Genomic DNA, 5,380 nt, shown 5'->3' with positions numbered 1-5,380 from the left:
ACACAAATCACAGTGTGCTAGAATGGAAGAAGTCGTGAGTGAGATGCAAAGTGATGAATTTAAAATAAAATTTATTGGGAGTAATAACTCAACTAAAATATATGGAACACTATGTTGCCAGAGTAAATAAGACGCAAAATAATTAGCCAAAAAAGCGCAGCGAAGTAAAATATACCAACTCTCATGCGTGGGGTGTGGGCTACCACCCTTGATGATATATGCAGGGTGTAGCTAGGCTGTGTCTGCTGGATATGACACAGGTGCAGCCACTCAGCAAAGATAGGATTGCTCTCCTTCTAGTTGGTGTAAATAAGTCAGCCTGCCCATCTGCTAGTGTAGTGTATAAAAGCAGATTCAGAGCTGTGAATGTCAGTATTAGTGAGTTGTCACAGAGACTGCAATAATCGCTATGTATAGCCAATAGTGGGGCAGTCCAGATATATACAGACCGCTGCAAGTGTCAGTGGTAGATACTGTCATAGATGGATGCAGTCTTTGCAGTTTTGGCACTAAGCAGGTAACACACACTAGATATATTTCCAGTGTGGGAGCACCCCTAGGGAGGGGTGTCTATTCTGACCGCAGAAGGGTAGCTGCTGCCACAATAGTTAAAAAGAGAACAGTAGTACACTAGTCGTGTCTACTCACACCTCGGTAGGTAAAAACAACATGAGGATCCAGTATTATTAAAATTGCAGGCACCGTGGTAGCGCTGAGTCGCTTTACACCTACTTGCTAATGCTGTGTGTATCAGAGTTAACCACGGGTGCTGCTCAAGTAGATAAGTATAGGCTCAATGCATGTATCTAGCTCCATGTGGAGGGGCTAGTATGGGACGGTCACGCTCCGATCGCGAGCGTTGGACCCGCCCCCTTGACGTAATGACGTCACTGCCGACGTACGTTTCACAAGGCAATGCTTTCTCAAGGCTGGGTGGGGCGTGTGTATTGCCCCCACCTTTTATGGGAGAGCGTAAGCTCCAATAGGTTAGTTGGTTTCCTATTCATGGACTCTGGTTGAGTAAGGGACGTGTGTAGTGTTCGTGTTGGAGCCACAGCGCTGGATAGGGGCGTGCTCTCCAGTGGGGTTCTTTTCTCCCTGTGCTTGTTCTACATTTTTACCCCAGATAGCAGCACCACATTAGATTACTATAAGCAGTAGCGAGGGTTCCCTTCCTTCCCCCTCCCCCCCCCCCCCTCTTCCCCTGAGTTAGCAGGTTTTAAGGATGTCCATAAAATATGACCTGTTGGGGGGTGTTGGGGGGTCTTGAGGACTGGAGTTGAAAACCCTGACCCACTGTATGACATAATAACCCAGTTAAGTTTATTTCTACTTTGCACAACAATGTTATGCTTATCAGTCCTGTCCTTTTTATCATTAGTGCAGTAACACCTTAATTACTTTACCACTGACATTCATTGGTACTGCATATTGCAGGAACTGGATAGCCATCAGATAACTGATGCAATTATCTAATAGATTCTGGTTATACATTCCCTCCATTTGCACAAGACAGCTTTGAAAAGAGAAGAGGAGGCCAGCAGGAGGCTGAGAGAAGAGATATATAGAGGGGGAGAGGAGTGAAGAACCTTTGAAGGAGCGGAGGACATTTTGGTAGGTGACATGCCATTTAATGGCTAGCAAGCCAAGGGATTTATAATGAAAGTGGAGTGCCCTCCACTTCTGTTGTGATCACGGTGAGCACAATATCCCTCTAGACAACGAGCGTTTGTAGCATGATGTACCCGGTATGGTGTGAACATACCGGGGATGTCATGAAAGCAGCAAAAGGATAGTGAATGAGGGAAATTGTAAGAGTACACTGATTTTAATTATTTATTTATGCTATTTGACAGCTAATTCCTGTGTTTTGTGAAATTTAGCTTCTAGGATTCTGCTTTCAACAATCAGCTCCTGAGAAAGCATGATCATGCATCAATGTAATGCATAGCAGGTTATAGCACTTGTTTTAAAAGCAGTAGCATTTAGGGGGAGCTTGGAGGGACATCCACAGCCGCCACGACCCTCTGACTCCCCCCTCCTGTATTTCACACCAAATTATAATCCTAGAGCTGGGTTATCCTTTTCCTTTAAGGATGCTTCCTGAAATAGCTGGCTAACCAAAATATTATTATTTTTTTATCCTCTCCAATATACTTATTATGAAATAGTTCAGTAATTTTCATTTTAGGTGCAATGTTGATTTAAAAACAACATGTCATATACTCCTATAAATGGTTGCCGTGGGGATTATCTAGAAACTGCTTTATAACTCAGCCTCTGTGGGTTGGTAATTTAACTTTTGTACACCTACAGGAGCTTTTACTAAACATCTACACAAAGAATCAGTAGTATAAACGGCAATTAACAAAGACAGATGTTCACATTCTAATGTTCAAACACCCAGGAGCTTCCATGAGCCTAAGTGGTCTTTAAACGTTCATTAAAATTTTCCCGCCCTCCACACGCATAAAAATTGAAATGATACTTCTGACATCTTTTACAAACCTTGTATGTGTTCTTGCAGTAGCAAACCTTTATGATGCAGGAAATCTGGCAATACCCGAGTGCCACTGAATTTCCAGCATCACGACCATGTGATTACTTGAGGTCAGGCCCCCCGATGACTCGAACGAAAGTGGAGCACTCTGAACTTTTACTTCGATTGAGTTGAACGCGTCGATGAAATAGTGAATGCGATCATCCCTTAGAAAATTAGCCAAAATTGTATGTTCCCTGAATGTCATTGGGCCCCTGGAACACCAGCCCTTGAGATGTTCCAGGAACATCATAACGATATAATTAAGGTTTAAAATAAATTTACAGGTAATGGGACGTAATGTGCGCTAAGATGTAGCACTGTTTAGAAAAATACTAATTTTAACAGTAACAGTGTACACAGAGACCTGTACACAAGAAATCCAATGTATTCTAACAGCTTGATTTGGGGAGCTAACAATGTATTAGTATTACCTCTGTCATGTGGATGTAAATAAAATTGTAACAAAACACCACGACGTGATACAATCTGGAATGTTTCAGGCTGTAAGCCATTTCTCAAACCTATTATCCAGACATTTATTGGACGAGTGTTGTCCATACTATTGACTTTGAGTCACATGGATGTTTACTGGTTAATTGAAGGTTACCCATGCCCCTTCTCCACAACAGACTCAGCTGCAATACCTCAGGAGTCAATGCCGCAGAATAAAATACATACACTAAGCGCTAAACCAACTATAAAAATTTGACAAATTCAATAAATCAGTCAATGAAATAAACGTGTCAAAGTCTTCGAAAAAAGAGTTTTAAAATATCTTTTAGCCGGATGGCAGCCTGGAAGGCTTATAGGTTTTTCTCAGAAATCTTATACTGTGTCTACTCACACTTTAATATCTTTGGGGCTTCATCACCCCCTGATGAAGTGTTAGAACAACGCAAAATGCGTAGAGGCAATGAGTTCACACGCACCGTGACGTAGGACGCTTGGGACCGTGATGACGGAAGCCTGCAGTCCACACTCCTCTACGAGGACGCCACGATAAGCTGCTCTGTTGCTTGCTGCTCCTCATACCGAGTACCGGGGGTTTTTTCCAGCCCCCCCCCCATGTGTGTGGGTCTCTGAATACCAACAAATAGGACTGAGCTGAGTCTAACATCAAAGCCCCAGTTTTGGGGAGAACGGAACATGTTTTTTTACTAAATTGTAAGTGTTATATTGTATATTGTTTACATAAAGTACTACCTATTTTTATTCAGTATGTTTCTCTGTGCACCTTTTCTTTTATTTTAGGGTTTATATTGGCCCCGTGGATCGCAGGAGAGTGACGAGCTGCAGGAGTTGCTAATACAAGGGTTAATAAGGGGAGCCGACGGTCAGCGCACACCTACTACTAGGTATGTAGAGATCCCTTCTCAGCAGGCTTGTCTTATCCTCCTGTTTTATTCCTTTATATTAGAGATGATGTGGCTCATAAATCCCCAGAAATAAAAGAAATATACATATGGTGTAAAATCTTTATCCAATTTAATAAGCACACTCGACCCAGAATCAAACTTACAACGTTTCTGGTCTTTCGGGGCCTTTTTAAGATGCCATCCGCAGCATGTGTGGATTTGAGTGGATTTGAGGTTGTCGGTGTCTCCAGCTGGGGGTGACAGTGTCTCTCCTCGCGGCCCTGGGGAAGGGACCCGGAGAGAATAGGAAATGCATTGGGTGGAGCTTACACGTGTAGCAGTACGTCAATGAGAGAGGAGGAGAACAAGTGACACCATCAGGGGACTCGAGTCATCTGAGACACGGCCTCGAGGAAAGAGGTATTAAAGTGTGAGTAGATACTTATAAGAGCTAATATTTTCTGTGAGACAACAGACATATTGTGCTATGTTCCTTTTTTCCTTGTTTACCTTGCAGAATGATATATACACGTACATCTGAGGATATCTTCTGAGTGGTTCGCACAGTCCTTTTGAACTCAAAAGGAATAACTGGACACGAAAACCAGGGACAACATCTTGATATCTTTTCTAGAAAGACTTTGGCGCCAAGGAGAACAACATTTTCCACAGAAATAAAGCTTTACATCCTTTCTGAACGCAGTACAATAACAAAATAAAAACATAGGACTTCTAAGATGTCTGGCTTGAGACAGTCAACATATAAATAGGTTGCTTCTGTATCAAAGGTCAGAAAAGTGTCTTAGATATTATACAGACAGTTAGCCAGCAAAGAGTATACTGCAGGACTGTATATTACAGCTGGCACAGCTTTTTGTCCCACAGAATATGGAAACAAACGACAGACTCACATACAGACTCACACACTATGATATATTCCATGATAATACAGCATCAAGTAACTACTCCCCCAGCTGCTCTTATAAAGACATCCCAAATTGATCGCTGATGTACGAGACACTAAAGTGGATAAAAACGAAGCACCTTGATACTTTGATGCATGTTTAAAATGCTGTCCACAGAAATTAACTAGAAAATTTGCACCTGTCACTAATCTTCCAGTGCTTTAGCACCCTCCTGGTAACTATAACGATAGAATATGACACTGCTCGTATACGTACATATATATATATATATATATATATATATATATATATATAAAAGCAAGTAAAGTAGCGCCACTTGTGAACCAATGTTATATATATAACAATATGATTGTAATTATACTAATACCTATGAATAAAGTGTAAAAAATTATTATTAATCTAAAAAAGTGTTTGTGCCATCAAAAGTGATAATACACATAAAAATAATATATTACATAACAAATAAAAAACAAAGGAAAAAAAACAAAATAAATGCAGAAAGTCCAACCCTTAGTATAGTCCAGAAAAATTCAAATAGATAAGTTCCAGGGATCCCA

The 5,380-nt window shown here is 41.1% G+C and overlaps 1 long non-coding RNA gene across 1 annotated transcript; it reads left to right on the top strand.

Annotated features, from left to right (window-relative positions):
• Positions 1 to 1,219: 1,219 nt before the first annotated feature.
• LOC142488732 (uncharacterized) lies at positions 1,220 to 4,959 on the top strand. Its single transcript, XR_012799622.1, has 3 exons — positions 1,220 to 1,614; positions 3,794 to 4,327; positions 4,415 to 4,959. It is a non-coding gene; the product is annotated as an uncharacterized LOC142488732 (long non-coding RNA).
• The last annotated feature ends 421 nt before the right edge of the window (positions 4,960 to 5,380 follow it).

Source organism: Ascaphus truei, chromosome 2, assembly GCF_040206685.1.
Source record: "Ascaphus truei isolate aAscTru1 chromosome 2, aAscTru1.hap1, whole genome shotgun sequence".
Taxonomy (NCBI): Eukaryota; Metazoa; Chordata; class Amphibia; order Anura; family Ascaphidae; genus Ascaphus; species Ascaphus truei.
This window is presented reverse-complemented; position numbering and strand designations above follow the sequence as displayed.